General features: G+C 54.4%; 2 long non-coding RNA genes across 2 annotated transcripts in view; both read right to left on the reverse strand.

Annotated features, from left to right (window-relative positions):
- Window positions 1-23,809: 23,809 nt before the first annotated feature.
- Window positions 23,810-24,607, reverse strand: LOC133548832 (uncharacterized). The gene is made up of 2 exons (XR_009805985.1): window positions 24,442-24,607; window positions 23,810-23,904 (listed from the first exon to the last, which is right to left on the reverse strand). It is a non-coding gene; the product is annotated as an uncharacterized LOC133548832 (long non-coding RNA).
- Window positions 24,608-25,493: 886 nt separating this feature from the next.
- The window catches only part of LOC133548833 (uncharacterized), a 1,008-nt gene continuing 614 nt past the window's right edge, over window positions 25,494-25,887 (reverse strand). Inside the window, exon 2 of the long non-coding RNA XR_009805986.1 lies at window positions 25,494-25,778. This is a non-coding gene — a long non-coding RNA (uncharacterized LOC133548833). The remainder of the gene's footprint in view (window positions 25,779-25,887) is intronic.

Here is a 25,887-nt window from a genome sequence, read left to right on the forward strand (position 1 = left end):
GGTGGAGCTTCGGTTCCCCTGCAGTGTCACAACGGACCCCTCAGCCCAACCACGCAAGGCAATGTAAATATGGTTGTTCTTTTGTGCCTCAACTCCTGTACATGTGTTTGAGCTCCCCACCACACTGACATGGTGCCCCTCGCACTCACGTCCCTCGCAAACAGAGTCCCCAGGAAGCCCCACGACCGGCAGAACGCCACCCAGACGGACTGGAGGCACTGGCGGGTTAGGTTTGGGGTTAGGATTAGGGTTGGGGTAAGGGTGTGCTCGGTCCGTCTGCAGCCCGCCCGGGCGACGCCCACACCAGTCGCAGAACCCCCCGAGAACCCCGAAGGCGTACAACGCCAAACTCCTGGGTGTGCAATGTGGTGGCAAACACGGCCAAATGGTTTTGGCTGTCCAACGACGCGTTTCGGTCCCTCAGACCTCATCAGGTTGGCTGTTCTCTAACACACGGCTTGTCCTGTCTTCACAGCTGGATGTCCCCTCATCGACAGCTGGAGAGCGACTGAGCCGGTGGAGTAGGAGGAGGACTTATTTATGAGAGCTCTACAGGGGGTGGAGCTTCGGTTCCCCTGCAGTGTCACAACGGACCCCTCAGCCCAACCACGCAAGGCAATGTAAATATGGTTGTTCTTTTGTGCCTCAACTCCTGTACATGTGTTTGAGCTCCCCACCACACTGACATGGTGCCCCTCGCACTCACGTCCCTCGCAAACAGAGTCCCCAGGAAGCCCCACGACCGGCAGAACGCCACCCAGACGGACTGGAGGCACTGGCGGGTTAGGTTTGGGGTTAGGATTAGGGTTGGGGTAAGGGTGTGCTCGGTCCGTCTGCAGCCCGCCCGGGCGACGCCCACACCAGTCGCAGAACCCCCCGAGAACCCCGAAGGCGTACAACGCCAAACTCCTGGGTGTGCAATGTGGTGGCAAACACGGCCAAATGGTTTTGGCTGTCCAACGACGCGTTTCGGTCCCTCAGACCTCATCAGGTTGGCTGTTCTCTAACACACGGCTTGTCCTGTCTTCACAGCTGGATGTCCCCTCATCGACAGCTGGAGAGCGACTGAGCCGGTGGAGTAGGAGGAGGACTTATTTATGAGAGCTCTACAGGGGGTGGAGCTTCGGTTCCCCTGCAGTGTCACAACGGACCCCTCAGCCCAACCACGCAAGGCAATGTAAATATGGTTGTTCTTTTGTGCCTCAACTCCTGTACATGTGTTTGAGCTCCCCACCACACTGACATGGTGCCCCTCGCACTCACGTCCCTCGCAAACAGAGTCCCCAGGAAGCCCCACGACCGGCAGAACGCCACCCAGACGGACTGGAGGCACTGGCGGGTTAGGTTTGGGGTTAGGATTAGGGTTGGGGTAAGGGTGTGCTCGGTCCGTCTGCAGCCCGCCCGGGCGACGCCCACACCAGTCGCAGAACCCCCCGAGAACCCCGAAGGCGTACAACGCCAAACTCCTGGGTGTGCAATGTGGTGGCAAACACGGCCAAATGGTTTTGGCTGTCCAACGACGCGTTTCGGTCCCTCAGACCTCATCAGGTTGGCTGTTCTCTAACACACGGCTTGTCCTGTCTTCACAGCTGGATGTCCCCTCATCGACAGCTGGAGAGCGACTGAGCCGGTGGAGTAGGAGGAGGACTTATTTATGAGAGCTCTACAGGGGGTGGAGCTTCGGTTCCCCTGCAGTGTCACAACGGACCCCTCAGCCCAACCACGCAAGGCAATGTAAATATGGTTGTTCTTTTGTGCCTCAACTCCTGTACATGTGTTTGAGCTCCCCACCACACTGACATGGTGCCCCTCGCACTCACGTCCCTCGCAAACAGAGTCCCCAGGAAGCCCCACGACCGGCAGAACGCCACCCAGACGGACTGGAGGCACTGGCGGGTTAGGTTTGGGGTTAGGATTAGGGTTGGGGTAAGGGTGTGCTCGGTCCGTCTGCAGCCCGCCCGGGCGACGCCCACACCAGTCGCAGAACCCCCCGAGAACCCCGAAGGCGTACAACGCCAAACTCCTGGGTGTGCAATGTGGTGGCAAACACGGCCAAATGGTTTTGGCTGTCCAACGACGCGTTTCGGTCCCTCAGACCTCATCAGGTTGGCTGTTCTCTAACACACGGCTTGTCCTGTCTTCACAGCTGGATGTCCCCTCATCGACAGCTGGAGAGCGACTGAGCCGGTGGAGTAGGAGGAGGACTTATTTATGAGAGCTCTACAGGGGGTGGAGCTTCGGTTCCCCTGCAGTGTCACAACGGACCCCTCAGCCCAACCACGCAAGGCAATGTAAATATGGTTGTTCTTTTGTGCCTCAACTCCTGTACATGTGTTTGAGCTCCCCACCACACTGACATGGTGCCCCTCGCACTCACGTCCCTCGCAAACAGAGTCCCCAGGAAGCCCCACGACCGGCAGAACGCCACCCAGACGGACTGGAGGCACTGGCGGGTTAGGTTTGGGGTTAGGATTAGGGTTGGGGTAAGGGTGTGCTCGGTCCGTCTGCAGCCCGCCCGGGCGACGCCCACACCAGTCGCAGAACCCCCCGAGAACCCCGAAGGCGTACAACGCCAAACTCCTGGGTGTGCAATGTGGTGGCAAACACGGCCAAATGGTTTTGGCTGTCCAACGACGCGTTTCGGTCCCTCAGACCTCATCAGGTTGGCTGTTCTCTAACACACGGCTTGTCCTGTCTTCACAGCTGGATGTCCCCTCATCGACAGCTGGAGAGCGACTGAGCCGGTGGAGTAGGAGGAGGACTTATTTATGAGAGCTCTACAGGGGGTGGAGCTTCGGTTCCCCTGCAGTGTCACAACGGACCCCTCAGCCCAACCACGCAAGGCAATGTAAATATGGTTGTTCTTTTGTGCCTCAACTCCTGTACATGTGTTTGAGCTCCCCACCACACTGACATGGTGCCCCTCGCACTCACGTCCCTCGCAAACAGAGTCCCCAGGAAGCCCCACGACCGGCAGAACGCCACCCAGACGGACTGGAGGCACTGGCGGGTTAGGTTTGGGGTTAGGATTAGGGTTGGGGTAAGGGTGTGCTCGGTCCGTCTGCAGCCCGCCCGGGCGACGCCCACACCAGTCGCAGAACCCCCCGAGAACCCCGAAGGCGTACAACGCCAAACTCCTGGGTGTGCAATGTGGTGGCAAACACGGCCAAATGGTTTTGGCTGTCCAACGACGCGTTTCGGTCCCTCAGACCTCATCAGGTTGGCTGTTCTCTAACACACGGCTTGTCCTGTCTTCACAGCTGGATGTCCCCTCATCGACAGCTGGAGAGCGACTGAGCCGGTGGAGTAGGAGGAGGACTTATTTATGAGAGCTCTACAGGGGGTGGAGCTTCGGTTCCCCTGCAGTGTCACAACGGACCCCTCAGCCCAACCACGCAAGGCAATGTAAATATGGTTGTTCTTTTGTGCCTCAACTCCTGTACATGTGTTTGAGCTCCCCACCACACTGACATGGTGCCCCTCGCACTCACGTCCCTCGCAAACAGAGTCCCCAGGAAGCCCCACGACCGGCAGAACGCCACCCAGACGGACTGGAGGCACTGGCGGGTTAGGTTTGGGGTTAGGATTAGGGTTGGGGTAAGGGTGTGCTCGGTCCGTCTGCAGCCCGCCCGGGCGACGCCCACACCAGTCGCAGAACCCCCGAGAACCCCGAAGGCGTACAACGCCAAACTCCTGGGTGTGCAATGTGGTGGCAAACACGGCCAAATGGTTTTGGCTGTCCAACGACGCGTTTCGGTCCCTCAGACCTCATCAGGTTGGCTGTTCTCTAACACACGGCTTGTCCTGTCTTCACAGCTGGATGTCCCCTCATCGACAGCTGGAGAGCGACTGAGCCGGTGGAGTAGGAGGAGGACTTATTTATGAGAGCTCTACAGGGGGTGGAGCTTCGGTTCCCCTGCAGTGTCACAACGGACCCCTCAGCCCAACCACGCAAGGCAATGTAAATATGGTTGTTCTTTTGTGCCTCAACTCCTGTACATGTGTTTGAGCTCCCCACCACACTGACATGGTGCCCCTCGCACTCACGTCCCTCGCAAACAGAGTCCCCAGGAAGCCCCACGACCGGCAGAACGCCACCCAGACGGACTGGAGGCACTGGCGGGTTAGGTTTGGGGTTAGGATTAGGGTTGGGGTAAGGGTGTGCTCGGTCCGTCTGCAGCCCGCCCGGGCGACGCCCACACCAGTCGCAGAACCCCCCGAGAACCCCGAAGGCGTACAACGCCAAACTCCTGGGTGTGCAATGTGGTGGCAAACACGGCCAAATGGTTTTGGCTGTCCAACGACGCGTTTCGGTCCCTCAGACCTCATCAGGTTGGCTGTTCTCTAACACACGGCTTGTCCTGTCTTCACAGCTGGATGTCCCCTCATCGACAGCTGGAGAGCGACTGAGCCGGTGGAGTAGGAGGAGGACTTATTTATGAGAGCTCTACAGGGGGTGGAGCTTCGGTTCCCCTGCAGTGTCACAACGGACCCCTCAGCCCAACCACGCAAGGCAATGTAAATATGGTTGTTCTTTTGTGCCTCAACTCCTGTACATGTGTTTGAGCTCCCCACCACACTGACATGGTGCCCCTCGCACTCACGTCCCTCGCAAACAGAGTCCCCAGGAAGCCCCACGACCGGCAGAACGCCACCCAGACGGACTGGAGGCACTGGCGGGTTAGGTTTGGGGTTAGGATTAGGGTTGGGGTAAGGGTGTGCTCGGTCCGTCTGCAGCCCGCCCGGGCGACGCCCACACCAGTCGCAGAACCCCCCGAGAACCCCGAAGGCGTACAACGCCAAACTCCTGGGTGTGCAATGTGGTGGCAAACACGGCCAAATGGTTTTGGCTGTCCAACGACGCGTTTCGGTCCCTCAGACCTCATCAGGTTGGCTGTTCTCTAACACACGGCTTGTCCTGTCTTCACAGCTGGATGTCCCCTCATCGACAGCTGGAGAGCGACTGAGCCGGTGGAGTAGGAGGAGGACTTATTTATGAGAGCTCTACAGGGGGTGGAGCTTCGGTTCCCCTGCAGTGTCACAACGGACCCCTCAGCCCAACCACGCAAGGCAATGTAAATATGGTTGTTCTTTTGTGCCTCAACTCCTGTACATGTGTTTGAGCTCCCCACCACACTGACATGGTGCCCCTCGCACTCACGTCCCTCGCAAACAGAGTCCCCAGGAAGCCCCACGACCGGCAGAACGCCACCCAGACGGACTGGAGGCACTGGCGGGTTAGGTTTGGGGTTAGGATTAGGGTTGGGGTAAGGGTGTGCTCGGTCCGTCTGCAGCCCGCCCGGGCGACGCCCACACCAGTCGCAGAACCCCCCGAGAACCCCGAAGGCGTACAACGCCAAACTCCTGGGTGTGCAATGTGGTGGCAAACACGGCCAAATGGTTTTGGCTGTCCAACGACGCGTTTCGGTCCCTCAGACCTCATCAGGTTGGCTGTTCTCTAACACACGGCTTGTCCTGTCTTCACAGCTGGATGTCCCCTCATCGACAGCTGGAGAGCGACTGAGCCGGTGGAGTAGGAGGAGGACTTATTTATGAGAGCTCTACAGGGGGTGGAGCTTCGGTTCCCCTGCAGTGTCACAACGGACCCCTCAGCCCAACCACGCAAGGCAATGTAAATATGGTTGTTCTTTTGTGCCTCAACTCCTGTACATGTGTTTGAGCTCCCCACCACACTGACATGGTGCCCCTCGCACTCACGTCCCTCGCAAACAGAGTCCCCAGGAAGCCCCACGACCGGCAGAACGCCACCCAGACGGACTGGAGGCACTGGCGGGTTAGGTTTGGGGTTAGGATTAGGGTTGGGGTAAGGGTGTGCTCGGTCCGTCTGCAGCCCGCCCGGGCGACGCCCACACCAGTCGCAGAACCCCCCGAGAACCCCGAAGGCGTACAACGCCAAACTCCTGGGTGTGCAATGTGGTGGCAAACACGGCCAAATGGTTTTGGCTGTCCAACGACGCGTTTCGGTCCCTCAGACCTCATCAGGTTGGCTGTTCTCTAACACACGGCTTGTCCTGTCTTCACAGCTGGATGTCCCCTCATCGACAGCTGGAGAGCGACTGAGCCGGTGGAGTAGGAGGAGGACTTATTTATGAGAGCTCTACAGGGGGTGGAGCTTCGGTTCCCCTGCAGTGTCACAACGGACCCCTCAGCCCAACCACGCAAGGCAATGTAAATATGGTTGTTCTTTTGTGCCTCAACTCCTGTACATGTGTTTGAGCTCCCCACCACACTGACATGGTGCCCCTCGCACTCACGTCCCTCGCAAACAGAGTCCCCAGGAAGCCCCACGACCGGCAGAACGCCACCCAGACGGACTGGAGGCACTGGCGGGTTAGGTTTGGGGTTAGGATTAGGGTTGGGGTAAGGGTGTGCTCGGTCCGTCTGCAGCCCGCCCGGGCGACGCCCACACCAGTCGCAGAACCCCCCGAGAACCCCGAAGGCGTACAACGCCAAACTCCTGGGTGTGCAATGTGGTGGCAAACACGGCCAAATGGTTTTGGCTGTCCAACGACGCGTTTCGGTCCCTCAGACCTCATCAGGTTGGCTGTTCTCTAACACACGGCTTGTCCTGTCTTCACAGCTGGATGTCCCCTCATCGACAGCTGGAGAGCGACTGAGCCGGTGGAGTAGGAGGAGGACTTATTTATGAGAGCTCTACAGGGGGTGGAGCTTCGGTTCCCCTGCAGTGTCACAACGGACCCCTCAGCCCAACCACGCAAGGCAATGTAAATATGGTTGTTCTTTTGTGCCTCAACTCCTGTACATGTGTTTGAGCTCCCCACCACACTGACATGGTGCCCCTCGCACTCACGTCCCTCGCAAACAGAGTCCCCAGGAAGCCCCACGACCGGCAGAACGCCACCCAGACGGACTGGAGGCACTGGCGGGTTAGGTTTGGGGTTAGGATTAGGGTTGGGGTAAGGGTGTGCTCGGTCCGTCTGCAGCCCGCCCGGGCGACGCCCACACCAGTCGCAGAACCCCCCGAGAACCCCGAAGGCGTACAACGCCAAACTCCTGGGTGTGCAATGTGGTGGCAAACACGGCCAAATGGTTTTGGCTGTCCAACGACGCGTTTCGGTCCCTCAGACCTCATCAGGTTGGCTGTTCTCTAACACACGGCTTGTCCTGTCTTCACAGCTGGATGTCCCCTCATCGACAGCTGGAGAGCGACTGAGCCGGTGGAGTAGGAGGAGGACTTATTTATGAGAGCTCTACAGGGGGTGGAGCTTCGGTTCCCCTGCAGTGTCACAACGGACCCCTCAGCCCAACCACGCAAGGCAATGTAAATATGGTTGTTCTTTTGTGCCTCAACTCCTGTACATGTGTTTGAGCTCCCCACCACACTGACATGGTGCCCCTCGCACTCACGTCCCTCGCAAACAGAGTCCCCAGGAAGCCCCACGACCGGCAGAACGCCACCCAGACGGACTGGAGGCACTGGCGGGTTAGGTTTGGGGTTAGGATTAGGGTTGGGGTAAGGGTGTGCTCGGTCCGTCTGCAGCCCGCCCGGGCGACGCCCACACCAGTCGCAGAACCCCCGAGAACCCCGAAGGCGTACAACGCCAAACTCCTGGGTGTGCAATGTGGTGGCAAACACGGCCAAATGGTTTTGGCTGTCCAACGACGCGTTTCGGTCCCTCAGACCTCATCAGGTTGGCTGTTCTCTAACACACGGCTTGTCCTGTCTTCACAGCTGGATGTCCCCTCATCGACAGCTGGAGAGCGACTGAGCCGGTGGAGTAGGAGGAGGACTTATTTATGAGAGCTCTACAGGGGGTGGAGCTTCGGTTCCCCTGCAGTGTCACAACGGACCCCTCAGCCCAACCACGCAAGGCAATGTAAATATGGTTGTTCTTTTGTGCCTCAACTCCTGTACATGTGTTTGAGCTCCCCACCACACTGACATGGTGCCCCTCGCACTCACGTCCCTCGCAAACAGAGTCCCCAGGAAGCCCCACGACCGGCAGAACGCCACCCAGACGGACTGGAGGCACTGGCGGGTTAGGTTTGGGGTTAGGATTAGGGTTGGGGTAAGGGTGTGCTCGGTCCGTCTGCAGCCCGCCCGGGCGACGCCCACACCAGTCGCAGAACCCCCCGAGAACCCCGAAGGCGTACAACGCCAAACTCCTGGGTGTGCAATGTGGTGGCAAACACGGCCAAATGGTTTTGGCTGTCCAACGACGCGTTTCGGTCCCTCAGACCTCATCAGGTTGGCTGTTCTCTAACACACGGCTTGTCCTGTCTTCACAGCTGGATGTCCCCTCATCGACAGCTGGAGAGCGACTGAGCCGGTGGAGTAGGAGGAGGACTTATTTATGAGAGCTCTACAGGGGGTGGAGCTTCGGTTCCCCTGCAGTGTCACAACGGACCCCTCAGCCCAACCACGCAAGGCAATGTAAATATGGTTGTTCTTTTGTGCCTCAACTCCTGTACATGTGTTTGAGCTCCCCACCACACTGACATGGTGCCCCTCGCACTCACGTCCCTCGCAAACAGAGTCCCCAGGAAGCCCCACGACCGGCAGAACGCCACCCAGACGGACTGGAGGCACTGGCGGGTTAGGTTTGGGGTTAGGATTAGGGTTGGGGTAAGGGTGTGCTCGGTCCGTCTGCAGCCCGCCCGGGCGACGCCCACACCAGTCGCAGAACCCCCCGAGAACCCCGAAGGCGTACAACGCCAAACTCCTGGGTGTGCAATGTGGTGGCAAACACGGCCAAATGGTTTTGGCTGTCCAACGACGCGTTTCGGTCCCTCAGACCTCATCAGGTTGGCTGTTCTCTAACACACGGCTTGTCCTGTCTTCACAGCTGGATGTCCCCTCATCGACAGCTGGAGAGCGACTGAGCCGGTGGAGTAGGAGGAGGACTTATTTATGAGAGCTCTACAGGGGGTGGAGCTTCGGTTCCCCTGCAGTGTCACAACGGACCCCTCAGCCCAACCACGCAAGGCAATGTAAATATGGTTGTTCTTTTGTGCCTCAACTCCTGTACATGTGTTTGAGCTCCCCACCACACTGACATGGTGCCCCTCGCACTCACGTCCCTCGCAAACAGAGTCCCCAGGAAGCCCCACGACCGGCAGAACGCCACCCAGACGGACTGGAGGCACTGGCGGGTTAGGTTTGGGGTTAGGATTAGGGTTGGGGTAAGGGTGTGCTCGGTCCGTCTGCAGCCCGCCCGGGCGACGCCCACACCAGTCGCAGAACCCCCCGAGAACCCCGAAGGCGTACAACGCCAAACTCCTGGGTGTGCAATGTGGTGGCAAACACGGCCAAATGGTTTTGGCTGTCCAACGACGCGTTTCGGTCCCTCAGACCTCATCAGGTTGGCTGTTCTCTAACACACGGCTTGTCCTGTCTTCACAGCTGGATGTCCCCTCATCGACAGCTGGAGAGCGACTGAGCCGGTGGAGTAGGAGGAGGACTTATTTATGAGAGCTCTACAGGGGGTGGAGCTTCGGTTCCCCTGCAGTGTCACAACGGACCCCTCAGCCCAACCACGCAAGGCAATGTAAATATGGTTGTTCTTTTGTGCCTCAACTCCTGTACATGTGTTTGAGCTCCCCACCACACTGACATGGTGCCCCTCGCACTCACGTCCCTCGCAAACAGAGTCCCCAGGAAGCCCCACGACCGGCAGAACGCCACCCAGACGGACTGGAGGCACTGGCGGGTTAGGTTTGGGGTTAGGATTAGGGTTGGGGTAAGGGTGTGCTCGGTCCGTCTGCAGCCCGCCCGGGCGACGCCCACACCAGTCGCAGAACCCCCCGAGAACCCCGAAGGCGTACAACGCCAAACTCCTGGGTGTGCAATGTGGTGGCAAACACGGCCAAATGGTTTTGGCTGTCCAACGACGCGTTTCGGTCCCTCAGACCTCATCAGGTTGGCTGTTCTCTAACACACGGCTTGTCCTGTCTTCACAGCTGGATGTCCCCTCATCGACAGCTGGAGAGCGACTGAGCCGGTGGAGTAGGAGGAGGACTTATTTATGAGAGCTCTACAGGGGGTGGAGCTTCGGTTCCCCTGCAGTGTCACAACGGACCCCTCAGCCCAACCACGCAAGGCAATGTAAATATGGTTGTTCTTTTGTGCCTCAACTCCTGTACATGTGTTTGAGCTCCCCACCACACTGACATGGTGCCCCTCGCACTCACGTCCCTCGCAAACAGAGTCCCCAGGAAGCCCCACGACCGGCAGAACGCCACCCAGACGGACTGGAGGCACTGGCGGGTTAGGTTTGGGGTTAGGATTAGGGTTGGGGTAAGGGTGTGCTCGGTCCGTCTGCAGCCCGCCCGGGCGACGCCCACACCAGTCGCAGAACCCCCCGAGAACCCCGAAGGCGTACAACGCCAAACTCCTGGGTGTGCAATGTGGTGGCAAACACGGCCAAATGGTTTTGGCTGTCCAACGACGCGTTTCGGTCCCTCAGACCTCATCAGGTTGGCTGTTCTCTAACACACGGCTTGTCCTGTCTTCACAGCTGGATGTCCCCTCATCGACAGCTGGAGAGCGACTGAGCCGGTGGAGTAGGAGGAGGACTTATTTATGAGAGCTCTACAGGGGGTGGAGCTTCGGTTCCCCTGCAGTGTCACAACGGACCCCTCAGCCCAACCACGCAAGGCAATGTAAATATGGTTGTTCTTTTGTGCCTCAACTCCTGTACATGTGTTTGAGCTCCCCACCACACTGACATGGTGCCCCTCGCACTCACGTCCCTCGCAAACAGAGTCCCCAGGAAGCCCCACGACCGGCAGAACGCCACCCAGACGGACTGGAGGCACTGGCGGGTTAGGTTTGGGGTTAGGATTAGGGTTGGGGTAAGGGTGTGCTCGGTCCGTCTGGGTTAGGGTTAGGGTTAGGGTTAGGGTTAGGGTTAGGGTTAGGGTTAGGGTTAGGGTTAGGGTTAGGGTTAGGGTTAGGTTTAGGGTTGGGGTTGGGGTTGGGGTTAGGGTAAGGGATTAGGGGAATGCACAGTCCGTCAAGGACTGCCAGGGTGGTGCCCAAACTGCGCGCAAGGCCCCGGGGGACCCCGACCAGAAACAACAGGCACACAACGACAACAACGCTAGTGACACCCGATGATGGAAGCGGTAGCTGTAGTGCCCTGCGTGGAGATGGATGACCCCTCCAGATGACCTTTGCGGAGGGGTCGTTGTCGCTGGATGTCAGTGGAAGTGTTTATGAAGGTCAGCGTGGCCGTGTCCCGTCCGCTGGCATGTGACGACGGCTGTTGTAGGATGACAATTGTGCTGACCCTCCGGATGACCTCTCACGTGCCTGGCGCACTTGAGCAGCAGGAAGGGGGTCCCCAAGCGGCGGTCTGAGGGTCTCCTCCATCGCAGGTTCGTCGTACCGTCAGTTGGCTCGCTTTGGTCCTCTGCACCTTGTCCCCGAGCTGCCTGCTTGGGCATTATGCAGTGGGTGGCTCTCTCTGGCTCTTCCTCACGCGGCCTCGAGGTCATGCTGGGGGGGGCCGGATTATCGGGTCGCAGGTTGCTGTGCTGACGGCGGACTCGTTGCGGTATTGTCGAGCCCAGACACACCGTGTAGCTGTCCATCCCTGTGCGCTCGGACGCGCCACAGGCGTGAGGAGGATGCTGATCCGGGGTCAGAGGTCACGTGACTCGAGCAGGATTTGCACCATCTTTTTGACCGCTCCAGCGGGCTGCGTGCCATCTTTTTGACTGCGAGCTGGATGTGTTGTGGACCTCAATGTTCATTAAAATTGTGTTAATCCTCACTGACATTCTTCTTTTTTGTGGCAAAAAGGGGAGTGAACCTCTGCACTAATGTGGTTGCATATTTTATAGCAACATTGCTGCTAGTGGGCATGGTGAAGCCGAATTAGCCCAGTGACCTTTAGGGTCATTTGAAGTCAAATCGGGGCCAGCCATTTTGTGGTTGTCATGGCGACTCACCTACGGTGTCCAGGTGTCTCACCGAGGGGTCCGGGGCCTCCAGGCGCGTGCAGAGTCCAATGTTCACGGCATGAGAGCATTTTGGAAGCAGCAAGAGGTTGTGCAGGTTCAAAAATATTGGTTATGTGAACCAAAAGCAGCGAGCTACCGCTAATTAGCTGTGGAGCTAAGTAGGCCACAAGCCACAGCCAGACCAAATATAGTGCTCAAAAATGGAAAAATAAAATAAATGAAGAAATAATAATTACCATCCAGATGAACAGGCAACGTTTCGACTTTAATGAGTCTTCATCAGGCCTAAAATGGTACAAACAGAATGAGAGGCAGCCAGGCCTCCCAGAGGCATGCATTCCAGCCGGGAGCTGAACTGCCTCTGCCAGCCTACACATGGTGACGTGCTCTTGCACACAAAATGGATGACCATTTAAAGTGACAGTGCTGTAATTGTCAAAATCACCCGGTGACTGGTATAAAATGGAAATAATATATATACATAGCAAAACAAGTACTATATATATGTAAATAAAGACCAATATGGCGAAATTAAAGAAATAATAATGTTATAAATACCATTAATTATGCAAATCCAATATGGACTTCAAAAACACATAATATGGCAATTTTTGAGAATTACATTGAATCTGTTCCCAATTCTCACCCAATGTAGTCCACACAAATATATTTTTTATGGCATATTTGTTTTGCACCTGTGTGTCACCGGAACGGAGTCCACCCGAGAAAACCCACAAACAGCAGGACACCCCCCAGGAGGCAGTCCCGAGGCACGGGCGGGTTAGGTTTAGGGTTGGGGTTGGGGTTGGGGTTAGGGTAAGGGATTAGGGGAATGCACAGTCCGTCAAGGACTGCCAGGGTGGTGCCCAAACTGCGCGCAAGGCCCCGGGGGACCCCGAGGGTTAGGGTTAGGTTTAGGGTTGGGGTTGGGGTTGGGGTTAGGGTAAGGGATTAGGGGAATGCACAGTCCGTCAAGGACTGCCAGGGTGGTGCCCAAACTGCGCGCAAGGTCCCGGGGGACCCCGACCAAAAACAACAGGCACACAACGACAACAACGCTAGAGACACTCACGATGGAAGCGGTAGCTGTAGTGCCCTGCGTGAAGATGGATGACCCCTCCAGATGACCTTTGTGGAGGGGTCGTTGTCGCTGGATGTCAGTGGAAGTGTTTATGAAGGTCAGCGTGGCCGTGTCCCGTCCACTGACGTGGGTTGACGGCTGTTGGAAGATGGCAATTGTGCTGACCCTCCGGATGACCTCTCACGTGCCTGGCGCACTTGAGCAGCAGGAAGGGGGTCCCCAAGCGGCGGTCTGAGGGTCTCCTCCATCGCAGGTTCGTCGTACCGTCAGTTGGCTCGCTTTGGTCCTCTGCACCTTGTCCCCGAGCTGCCTGCTTGGGCATTATGCAGTGGGTGGCTCTCTCTGGCTCTTCCTCACGCGGCCTCGAGGTCATGCTGGGGGGGGCCGGATTATCGGGGTCGCAGGTTGCTGTGCTGACGGCGGACTCGTTGCGGTATTGTCGAGCCCAGACACACCGTGTAGCTGTCCATCCCTGTGCGCTCGGACGCGCCACAGGCGTGAGGAGGATGCTGATCCGGGGTCAGAGGTCACGTGACTCAAGCAGGATTTGCACCATCTTTTTGACCGCTCCAGCGGGCTGCGTGCCATCTTTTTGACTGCGAGCTGGATGTGTTGTGGACCTCAATGTTCATTAAAATTGTGTTAATCCTCACTGACATTCTTCTTTTTTGTGGTAAAATGGGGAGTGAACCTCTGCACTAATGTGGTTGCATAATGGATAGCAACATTGCTGCTAGTGGGCATGGTGAAGCCGAATTAGCCCAGTGACCTTTAGGGTCATTTAAAGTCAAATAGGGGCCAGCCATTTTGTGGTTGTCATGGCGACTCACCTACGGTGTCCAGGTGTCTCACCGAGGGGTCCGGGGCCTCCAGGCGCGTGCAGAGTCCAATATTCACGGCATGAGAGCATTTTGGAAGCAGCAAGAGGTTGTGCAGGTTCAAAAATATTGGTTATTGTGAACCAAAAGCAGCGAGCTACCGCTAATTAGCTGTGGAGCTAAGTAGGCCACAAGCCACAGCCAGGTCAAAATAGTGCTCAAAAATGGAAAAATAAAATAAATGAAGAAATAATAATTACCATCCAGATGAACAGGCAACGTTTCGACTTTATTCAGTCTTCATCAGGCCTAACATGGTACAAACATAATGAGAGGCAGCCAGGCCTCCCAGAGGCATGCATTCCAGCCGGGAGCTGAACTGCCTCTGCCAGCCTACACATGGTGACGTGCTCTTGCACACAAAATGGATGCCGATTTAAAGGGCCAGTGCAGATATTGTCAAAATCACCCGGTGACTAGTATAAAACAGAAATAATATATATACATAGCAAAATGACACTATATATATGTAAATAAAGACCATTATGGCAAAATTAAAGAAATAATAATAATGTTATAAATACCATAAATTATGCAGTATCCAATATGGACTTCAAAAACACATAATATGGCAATTTTTGAGAATTACATTGAATCTGTTCCCAATTCTCACCCAATATGTCCACACAAATATATTTTTTTATTGGATATTTGTTTTGCACCTGTGTGTTTCCGGCACGGAGTCCACCCGAGAAAACCCACAAACAGCAGGACACCCCCCAGGAGGCAGTCCCGAGGCACGGGCGGGTTAGGTTTAGGGTTGGGGTTGGGGTTGGGGTTAGGGTAAGGGATTAGGGGAATGCACAGTCCGTCAAGGACTGCCAGGGTGGTGCCCAAACTGCGCGCAAGGTCCCGGGGGACCCCGACCAAAAACAACAGGCACACAACGACAACAACGCTAGAGACACTCTTGATGGAAGCGGTAGCTGTAGTGCCCTGCGTGGAGATGGATGACCCCTCCAGATGACCTTTGCGGAGGGGTCGTTGTCGCTGGATGTCAGTGGAAGTGTTAATGAAGGTCAGCGTGGCCGTGTCCCGTCCGCTGACATGTGACGACGGCTGTTGCAGGATGACAATTGTGCTGACCCTCCGGATGACCTCTCACGTGCCTGGCGCACTTGAGCAGCAGGAAGGGGGTCCCCAAGCGGCGGTCTGAGGGTCTCCTCCATCGCAGGTTCGTCGTACCGTCAGTTGGCTCGCTTTGGTCCTCTGCACCTTGTCCCCGAGCTGCCTGCTTGGGCATTATGCAGTGGGTGGCTCTCTCTGGCTCTTCCTCACGCGGCCTCGAGGTCATGCTGGGGGGGGCCGGATTATCGGGTCGCAGGTTGCTGTGCTGACGGCGGACTCGTTGCGGTATTGTCGAGCCCAGACACACCGTGTAGCTGTCCATCCCTGTGCGCTCGGACGCGCCACAGGCGTGAGGAGGATGCTGATCCGGGGTCAGAGGTCACGTGACTCAAGCAGGATTTGCACCATCTTTTTGACCGCTCCAGCGGGCTGCGTGCCATCTTTTTGACTGCGAGCTGGATGTGTTGTGGACCTCAATGTTCATTAAATTGTGTTAATCCTCACTGACATTCTTCTTTTTTGTGGCAAAAAATGGGGAGTGAACCTCTGCACTAATGTGGTTGCATAATGGATAGCAACATTGCTGCTAGTGGGCATGGTGAAGCCGAATTAGCCCAGTGACCTTTAGGGTCATTTAAAGTCAAATAGGGGCCAGCCATTTTGTGGTTGTCATGGCGACTCACCTACGGTGTCCAGGTGTCTCACCGAGGGGTCCGGGGCCTCCAGGCGCGTGCAGAATCCAATTTTCACGGCAAGAGAGCATTTTGAAGCAGCAAGAGGTTGTGCAGGTTCAAAAACATTGGTTATTGTGAACCAATAGCAGCGAGCTACCGCTAGTTAGCTGTGGAGCTAAGTAGGCCACAAGCCACAGCCAGACCAAAATATTGCTCAAAAATGGAAAAATAAATAAATGAAGAAATAATAATTACCATCCAGATGAACAGGCAACGTTTCGACTTTATTCAGTCTTCATCAGGCCTAAAATGGTACAAACATAATGAGAGGCAGCCAGGCCTCCCAGAGGCATGCATTCCAGCCGGGAGCTGAACTGCCTCTGCCAGCCTACACATGGTGACGTGCTCTTGCACACAAAATGGATGCCGATTTAAAGGGCCAGTGCAGTTATAATCAAAATCACCCGGTGACTGGTATAAAACAGAAATAATATATATATATAGCAAAATGAGACTATATATATGTAAATAAAGACCATTATGGCAAAATTAAAGAAATAATAATGTTATAAATACCATAAATTATGCAGTATCCAATATGGACTTCAAAAACACATAATATGGCAATTTTTGAGAATTACATTGAATCTGTTCCCAATTCTCACCCAATATAGTCCACACAAATATATTTTTTAATGCATATTTGTTTTGCACCTGTGTGTTTCCGGCACGGAGTCCACCCGAGAAAACCCACAAACAGCAGGGCACCCCCCAGGCGGCAGTCCCGAGGCACAGGCGGGTTAGGTTTAGGGTTGGGGTTGGGGTTGGGGTTAGGGTAAGGGATTAGGGGAATGCACGGTCCGTCAAGGACTGCCAGGGTGGTGCCCAAACTGCGCGCAAGGTCCCGGGGGACCCCGACCAAAAACAACAAGCACACAACGACAACAACGCTAGAGACACTCTTGATGGAAGCGGTAGCTGTAGTGCCCTGCGTGGAGATGGATGACCCTCCAGATGACCTTTGCGGAGGGGTCGTTGTCGCTGGATGTCAGTGGAAGTGTTAATGAAGGTCAGCGTGGCCGTGTCCCGTCCGCTGACATGTGACGACGGCTGTTGCAGGATGACAATTGTGCTGACCCTCCGGATGACCTCTCACGTGCCTGGCGCACTTGAGCAGCAGGAAGGGGGTCCCCAAGCGGCGGTCTGAGGGTCTCCTCCATCGCAGGTTCGTCGTACCGTCAGTTGGCTCGCTTTGGTCCTCTGCACCTTGTCCCCGAGCTGCCTGCTTGGGCATTATGCAGTGGGTGGCTCTCTCTGGCTCTTCCTCACGCGGCCTCGAGGTCATGCTGGGGGGGGCCGGATTATCGGGTCGCAGGTTGCTGTGCTGACGGCGGACTCGTTGCGGTATTGTCGAGCCCAGACACACCGTGTAGCTGTCCATCCCTGTGCGCTCGGACGCGCCACAGGCGTGAGGAGGATGCTGATCCGGGGTCAGAGGTCACGTGACTCAAGCAGGATTTGCACCATCTTTTTGACCGCTCCAGCGGGCTGCGTGCCATCTTTTTGACTGCGAGCTGGATGTGTTGTGGACCTCAATGTTCATTAAATTGTGTTAATCCTCACTGACATTCTTCTTTTTTGTGGCAAAAAATGGGGAGTGAACCTCTGCACTAATGTGGTTGCATAATGGATAGCAACATTGCTGCTAGTGGGCATGGTGAAGCCGAATTAGCCCAGTGACCTTTAGGGTCATTTAAAGTCAAATAGGGGCCAGCCATTTTGTGGTTGTCATGGCGACTCACCTACGGTGTCCAGGTGTCTCACCGAGGGGTCCGGGGCCTCCAGGCGCGTGCAGAATCCAATTTTCACGGCAAGAGAGCATTTTGGAAGCAGCAAGAGGTTGTGCAGGTTCAAAAACATTGGTTATTGTGAACCAATAGCAGCGAGCTACCGCTAGTTAGCTGTGGAGCTAAGTAGGCCACAAGCCACAGCCAGACCAAAATATTGCTCAAAAATGGAAAAAATAAATAAATGAAGAAATAATAATTACCATCCAGATGAACAGGCAACGTTTCGACTTTATTCAGTCTTCATCAGGCCTAAAATGGTACAAACATAATGAGAGGCAGCCAGGCCTCCCAGAGGCATGCATTCCAGCCGGGAGCTGAACTGCCTCTGCCAGCCTACACATGGTGACGTGCTCTTGCACACAAAATGGATGCCGATTTAAAGGGCCAGTGCAGTTATAATCAAAATCACCCGGTGACTGGTATAAAACAGAAATAATATATATATATAGCAAAATGAGACTATATATATGTAAATAAAGACCATTATGGCAAAATTAAAGAAATAATAATGTTATAAATACCATAAATTATGCAGTATCCAATATGGACTTCAAAAACACATAATATGGCAATTTTGAGAATTACATTGAATCTGTTCCCAATTCTCACCCAATATAGTCCACACAAATATATTTTTTAATGCATATTTGTTTTGCACCTGTGTGTTTCCGGCACGGAGTCCACCCGAGAAAACCCACAAACAGCAGGGCACCCCCCAGGCGGCAGTCCCGAGGCACAGGCGGGTTAGGTTTAGGGTTGGGGTTGGGGTTGGGGTTAGGGTAAGGGATTAGGGGAATGCACGGTCCGTCAAGGACTGCCAGGGTGGTGCCCAAACTGCGCGCAAGGTCCCGGGGGACCCCGACCAAAAACAACAAGCACACAACGACAACAACGCTAGAGACACTCTTGATGGAAGCGGTAGCTGTAGTGCCCTGCGTGGAGATGGATGACCCCTCCAGATGACCTTTGCGGAGGGGTCGTTGTCGCTGGATGTCAGTGGAAGTGTTAATGAAGGTCAGCGTGGCCGTGTCCCGTCCGCTGACATGTGACGACGGCTGTTGCAGGATGACAATTGTGCTGACCCTCCGGATGACCTCTCACGTGCCTGGCGCACTTGAGCAGCAGGAAGGGGGTCCCCAAGCGGCGGTCTGAGGGTCTCCTCCATCGCAGGTTCGTCGTACCGTCAGTTGGCTCGCTTTGGTCCTCTGCACCTTGTCCCCGAGCTGCCTGCTTGGGCATTATGCAGTGGGTGGCTCTCTCTGGCTCTTCCTCACGCGGCCTCGAGGTCATGCTGGGGGGGGCCGGATTATCGGGTCGCAGGTTGCTGTGCTGACGGCGGACTCGTTGCGGTATTGTCGAGCCCAGACACACCGTGTAGCTGTCCATCCCTGTGCGCTCGGACGCGCCACAGGCGTGAGGAGGATGCTGATCCGGGGTCAGAGGTCACGTGACTCAAGCAGGATTTGCACCATCTTTTTGACCGCTCCAGCGGGCTGCGTGCCATCTTTTTGACTGCGAGCTGGATGTGTTGTGGACCTCAATGTTCATTAAATTGTGTTAATCCTCACTGACATTCTTCTTTTTTGTGGCAAAAAATGGGGAGTGAACCTCTGCACTAATGTGGTTGCATAATGGATAGCAACATTGCTGCTAGTGGGCATGGTGAAGCCGAATTAGCCCAGTGACCTTTAGGGTCATTTAAAGTCAAATAGGGGCCAGCCATTTTGTGGTTGTCATGGCGACTCACCTACGGTGTCCAGGTGTCTCACCGAGGGGTCCGGGGCCTCCAGGCGCGTGCAGAATCCAATTTTCACGGCAAGAGAGCATTTTGGAAGCAGCAAGAGGTTGTGCAGGTTCAAAAACATTGGTTATTGTGAACCAATAGCAGCGAGCTACCGCTAGTTAGCTGTGGAGCTAAGTAGGCCACAAGCCACAGCCAGACCAAAATATTGCTCAAAAATGGAAAAAATAAATAAATGAAGAAATAATAATTACCATCCAGATGAACAGGCAACGTTTCGACTTTATTCAGTCTTCATCAGGCCTAAAATGGTACAAACATAATGAGAGGCAGCCAGGCCTCCCAGAGGCATGCATTCCAGCCGGGGGGGGGGAGCTGAACTGCCTCTGCCAGCCTACACATGGTGACGTGCTCTTGCACACAAAATGGATGCCGATTTAAAGGGCCAGTGCAGTTATAATCAAAATCACCCGGTGACTGGTATAAAACAGAAATAATATATATATATAGCAAAATGAGACTATATATATGTAAATAAAGACCATTATGGCAAAATTAAAGAAATAATAATGTTATAAATACCATAAATTATGCAGTATCCAATATGGACTTCAAAAACACATAATATGGCAATTTTTGAGAATTACATTGAATCTGTTCCCAATTCTCACCCAATATAGTCCACACAAATATATTTTTTAATGCATATTTGTTTTGCACCTGTGTGTTTCCGGCACGGAGTCCACCCGAGAAAACCCACAAACAGCAGGGCACCCCCCAGGCGGCAGTCCCGAGGCACAGGCGGGTTAGGTTTAGGGTTGGGGTTGGGGTTGGGGTTAGGGTAAGGGATTAGGGGAATGCACGGTCCGTCAAGGACTGCCAGGGTGGTGCCCAAACTGCGCGCAAGTCCCGGGGACCCCGACCAAAAACAACAAGCACACAACGACAACAACGCTAGAGACACTCTTGATGGAAGCGGTAGCTGTAGTGCCCTGCGTGGAGATGGATGACCCTCCAGATGACCTTTGCGGAGGGGTCGTTGTCGCTGGATGTCAGTGGAAGTGTTAATGAAGGTCAGCGTGGCCGTGTCCCGTCCGCTGACATGTGACGACGGCTGTTGCAGGATGACAATTGTGCTGACCCTCCGGATGACCTCTCACGTGCCTGGCGCACTTGAGCAGCAGGAAGGGGGTCCCCAAGCGGCGGTCTGAGGGTCTCCTCCATCGCAGGTTCGTCGTACCGTCAGTTGGCTCGCTTTGGTCCTCTGCACCTTGTCCCCGAGCTGCCTGCTTGGGCATTATGCAGTGGGTGGCTCTCTCTGGCTCTTCCTCACGCGGCCTCGAGGTCATGCTGGGGGGGGCCGGATTATCGGGTCGCAGGTTGCTGTGCTGACGGCGGACTCGTTGCGGTATTGTCGAGCCCAGACACACCGTGTAGCTGTCCATCCCTGTGCGCTCGGACGCGCCACAGGCGTGAGGAGGATGCTGATCCGGGGTCAGAGGTCACGTGACTCAAGCAGGATTTGCACCATCTTTTTGACCGCTCCAGCGGGCTGCGTGCCATCTTTTTGACTGCGAGCTGGATGTGTTGTGGACCTCAATGTTCATTAAATTGTGTTAATCCTCACTGACATTCTTCTTTTTTGTGGCAAAAAATGGGGAGTGAACCTCTGCACTAATGTGGTTGCATAATGGATAGCAACATTGCTGCTAGTGGCATGGTGAAGCCGAATTAGCCCAGTGACCTTTAGGGTCATTTAAAGTCAAATAGGGGCCAGCCATTTTGTGGTTGTCATGGCGACTCACCTACGGTGTCCAGGTGTCTCACCGAGGGGTCCGGGGCCTCCAGGCGCGTGCAGAATCCAATTTTCACGGCAAGAGAGCATTTTGGAAGCAGCAAGAGGTTGTGCAGGTTCAAAAACATTGGTTATTGTGAACCAATAGCAGCGAGCTACCGCTAGTTAGCTGTGGAGCTAAGTAGGCCACAAGCCACAGCCAGACCAAAATATTGCTCAAAAATGGAAAAAATAAATAAATGAAGAAATAATAATTACCATCCAGATGAACAGGCAACGTTTCGACTTTATTCAGTCTTCATCAGGCCTAAAATGGTACAAACATAATGAGAGGCAGCCAGGCCTCCCAGAGGCATGCATTCCAGCCGGGAGCTGAACTGCCTCTGCCAGCCTACACATGGTGACGTGCTCTTGCACACAAAATGGATGCCGATTTAAAGGGCCAGTGCAGTTATAATCAAAATCACCCGGTGACTGGTATAAAACAGAAATAATATATATATATAGCAAAATGAGACTATATATATGTAAATAAAGACCATTATGGCAAAATTAAAGAAATAATAATGTTATAAATACCATAAATTATGCAGTATCCAATATGGACTTCAAAAACACATAATATGGCAATTTTTGAGAATTACATTGAATCTGTTCCCAATTCTCACCCAATATAGTCCACACAAATATATTTTTTAATGCATATTTGTTTTGCACCTGTGTGTTTCCGGCACGGAGTCCACCCGAGAAAACCCACAAACAGCAGGGCACCCCCCAGGCGGCAGTCCCGAGGCACAGGCGGGTTAGGTTTAGGGTTGGGGTTGGGGTTGGGGTTAGGGTAAGGGATTAGGGGAATGCACGGTCCGTCAAGGACTGCCAGGGTGGTGCCCAAACTGCGCGCAAGGTCCCGGGGGACCCCGACCAAAAACAACAAGCACACAACGACAACAACGCTAGAGACACTCTTGATGGAAGCGGTAGCTGTAGTGCCCTGCGTGGAGATGGATGACCCCTCCAGATGACCTTTGCGGAGGGGTCGTTGTCGCTGGATGTCAGTGGAAGTGTTAATGAAGGTCAGCGTGGCCGTGTCCCGTCCGCTGACATGTGACGACGGCTGTTGCAGGATGACAATTGTGCTGACCCTCCGGATGACCTCTCACGTGCCTGGCGCACTTGAGCAGCAGGAAGGGGGTCCCCAAGCGGCGGTCTGAGGGTCTCCTCCATCGCAGGTTCGTCGTACCGTCAGTTGGCTCGCTTTGGTCCTCTGCACCTTGTCCCCGAGCTGCCTGCTTGGGCATTATGCAGTGGGTGGCTCTCTCTGGCTCTTCCTCACGCGGCCTCGAGGTCATGCTGGGGGGGGCCGGATTATCGGGGTCGCAGGTTGCTGTGCTGACGGCGGACTCGTTGCGGTATTGTCGAGCCCAGACACACCGTGTAGCTGTCCATCCCTGTGCGCTCGGACGCGCCACAGGCGTGAGGAGGATGCTGATCCGGGGTCTCTACTGGTATAAAACAGAAATAATATATATATATAGCAAAATGAGACTATATATATGTAATAAAGACCATTATGGCAAAATTAAAGAAATAAGGGTTAGGGTTAGGGTTAGGGTTAGGGTTAGGGTTAGGGTTAGGGTTTAGGGTTAGGGTTAGGGTTAGGGTTAGGGTTAGGGTTAGGGTTAGGGTTAGGGTTAGGGTTAGGGTTAGGGTTAGGGTTAGGGTTAGGGTTAGGGTTGGGGTTGGGGTTGGGGTTAGGGTTAGAGTTAGGAGTTAGGGTTAGGTATAAAGAGAAGGAGAGATGGGTAGGTGTTAGGTGTAAAGAAAAGAGAGATGGGTAGGTTTTAGGAGTGAAAAAGGAGAGTGGTTAGGGTTAGGGTAAGGGGTGGGGGAAGGGCGATAAAAGAGTGTAAAAAAGAATATAAGAGGGGTGTGCACGGTCCGTCTATGGCCCAGCGGGCTCGCACTCACGCCTCATTGAGGCCCCCCGGATGTCTAGTGCCCAATTTGGTCATCCACAGGCGTTCGGCGTGTCGCCGTTGGCCTGCACTCCATTTGGAGTCGTGCTGGATGACACAAACCCGGACAGAAGCCCACCCGTGCCGGAGGAAGTGTTGCACCAGGTGGGTGGTGGTGTTCTTCTGTCGAGTAATGTTGTGTCTATGTTGGTGGAAACGGGTGGCGATGGGTTAGGGTTAGGGTTAGGGTTAGGGTAGGGTTAGGGTTAGGGTTAGGGTTAGGGTTAGGGTTAGGGTTAGGGTTAGGGTTAGGGTTAGGGTTAGGGTTAGGGTTAGGGTTAGGGTTAGGGTTAGGGTTAGGGTTAGGGTTAGGGTTAGGGTTAGGGTTAGGGTTAGGGTTAGGGTTAGGGTTAGGGTTAGGGTTAGGGTTAGGGTTAGGGTTAGGGGTTAGGGTTAGGGTTAGGGTTAGGGTTAGGGTTAGGGTTAGGGTTAGGGTTAGGGTTAGGGTTAGGGTTAGGGTTAGGGTTAGGGTTAGGGTTAGGGTTAGGGTTAGGGTAGGGTTAGGGTTAGGGTTAGGGTTAGGGTTAGGGTTAGGTTTGTGGTTGGGGTTGGGGTTAGGGTTAGGAGAGAGAGAGAGTGAGATAGAGAGAGAGAGAGAGAGAGAGAGAGAGAGAGAGAGAGAGAGAGAGAGAGAGAGAGTGAGTGAGAGAGAGAGAGAGAGAGTGAGATGAGAGAGAGAGTAAAGGTTAGGTTTAGGAGAGGAGAGAGTAAAGGTTAGGTTTAGGAGAGGAGAGGGAGAGGGATAGAGAGAGAGAGAGTGTGAAAAAAAGAAAAGAGAGAAGAGGAGGGTGTGCTCGCTCCATCACAACCTGTCCAGGCGACGCCAAGCCGAACGATGGCCACCCCAAGGACCCTGGAAGAAATCGAATCGGGGCTTTAAATGAAGTGACAAACACATGCGGATAATATCCAGCGACGCGCGTTTCGGCCTTTCAGGCCTCGTCAGGCTGGCTGGGCCACGCCCACTGGAGCTCTTCTCCTTCTCCAGTGGGTAAAGGGTGCTTCCTTGAAACCCCGTGGTCGAGACGGCTTCCCTATGTGTCCTCGGGCAGGAGGGTATCTCATGAACTGCCGGAGAGGGAATGAGCCTGGGCTCCAAATGGAGGAGGTTATATAGTGTGCTGCAGTGGGCGTGGCTAGTGCTCACAACTACAGCGGAGTCAAAAGACTCTCAAAATAAGATCCTACATATGTGAAGCGTCAAATCGACATATTATATGCAACACATAGTGGACAAACACGCCGTAGACTATCGGAATGTTTGACCAAAGCAATAAAATGTTTGCTTTGATATACCTTTCCCTCCATTTGGAATGTGTTCAAATCAAGTCTAAAAGTTCGACTTGTTGTAACGTCACGACACCCGCACTGTGAAACGATTTGTACTCACCGAGCAGGCCACCCAGAGTGACAATCATCGCAGGCAGGACGCCACCCGAAACAAGGCCGGAGGCACTGGCGTGTCAGGTTTGTGGTTGGGGTTGGGGTTAGGGTTAGGAGAGAGAGAGAGTGAGATAGAGAGAGAGAGAGAGAGAGAGAGAGAGAGAGAGAGAGAGAGAGAGAGAGAGAGAGAGTGAGTGAGAGAGAGAGAGAGAGAGTGAGATGAGAGAGAGTAAAGGTTAGGTTAGGAGAGGAGAGAGTAAAGGTTAGGTTTAGGAGAGGAGAGGGAGGGATAGGTAGAGAGAGAGAGTGTGAAAAAAAGAGGTGCTCGCTCCTTCACTACCTTGTCAGGCGACGCAAGCCGAAAGAGGGTGTGCTCGCTCCATCACAACCTGTCCAGGCGACGCCAGCCGAACGATGGCCACCCCAAGGACCCTGAAGAATCGAATCGGGGCTTTAAATGAAGTGACAAACACATGCGGATAATATCCAGCGACGCGCGTTCGGCCCTTCAGGCCTCGTCAGGCTGGCTGGCACGCCCACTGGAGCTCTTCTCCTTCTCCAGTGGGTAAAGGGTGCTTCCTTGAAACCCCGTGGTCGAGACGGCTTCCCTATGTGTCCTCGGGCAGGAGGGTATCTCATGAACTGCCGGAGAGGGAATGAGCCTGGGCTCCAAATGGAGGAGGTTATATAGTGTGCTGCAGTGGCGGGCTCACAACTACAGCGGAGTCAAAAGACTCTCAAAATAAGATCCTACATATGTGAAGCGTCAAATCGACATATTATATGCAACACATAGTGGACAAACACGCCGTAGACTATCGGAATGTTTGACAAGCAATAAAATGTTTGCTTTGATATACCTTTCCCTCCATTTGGAATGTGTTCAAATCAAGTCTAAAAGTTCGACTTGTTGTAACGTCACGACACCCCACTGTGAAACGATTTGTACTCACCGAGCAGGCCACCCAGAGTGACAATCGCAGGCAGGACGCCACCCGAAACAAGGCCGGAGGCACTGGCGTGTCAGGTTTGTGGTTGGGGTTGGGGTTAGGGTTAGGAGAGAGAGAGAGTGAGATAGAGAGAGAGAGAGAGAGAGAGAGAGAGAGAGAGAGAGAGAGAGAGAGAGAGAGTGAGTGAGAGAGAGAGAGAGAGAGTGAGATGAGAGAGAGAGTAAAGGTTAGGTTTAGGAGAGGAGAGAGTAAAGGTTAGGTTTAGGAGAGGAGAGGGAGAGGGATAGAGAGAGAGAGAGTGTGAAAAAAAGAAAAGAGAGAAGAGGAGGGTGTGCTCGCTCCATCACAACCTGTCCAGGCGACGCCAAGCCGAACGATGGCCACCCCAAGGACCCTGGAAGAAATCGAATCGGGGCTTTAAATGAAGTGACAAACACATGCGGATAATATCCAGCGACGCGCGTTTCGGCCTTTCAGGCCTCGTCAGGCTGGCTGGGCCACGC

This window comes from Nerophis ophidion, linkage group LG03, assembly GCF_033978795.1.
Source record: "Nerophis ophidion isolate RoL-2023_Sa linkage group LG03, RoL_Noph_v1.0, whole genome shotgun sequence".
Lineage (NCBI taxonomy): Eukaryota > Metazoa > Chordata > Actinopteri > Syngnathiformes > Syngnathidae > Nerophis > Nerophis ophidion.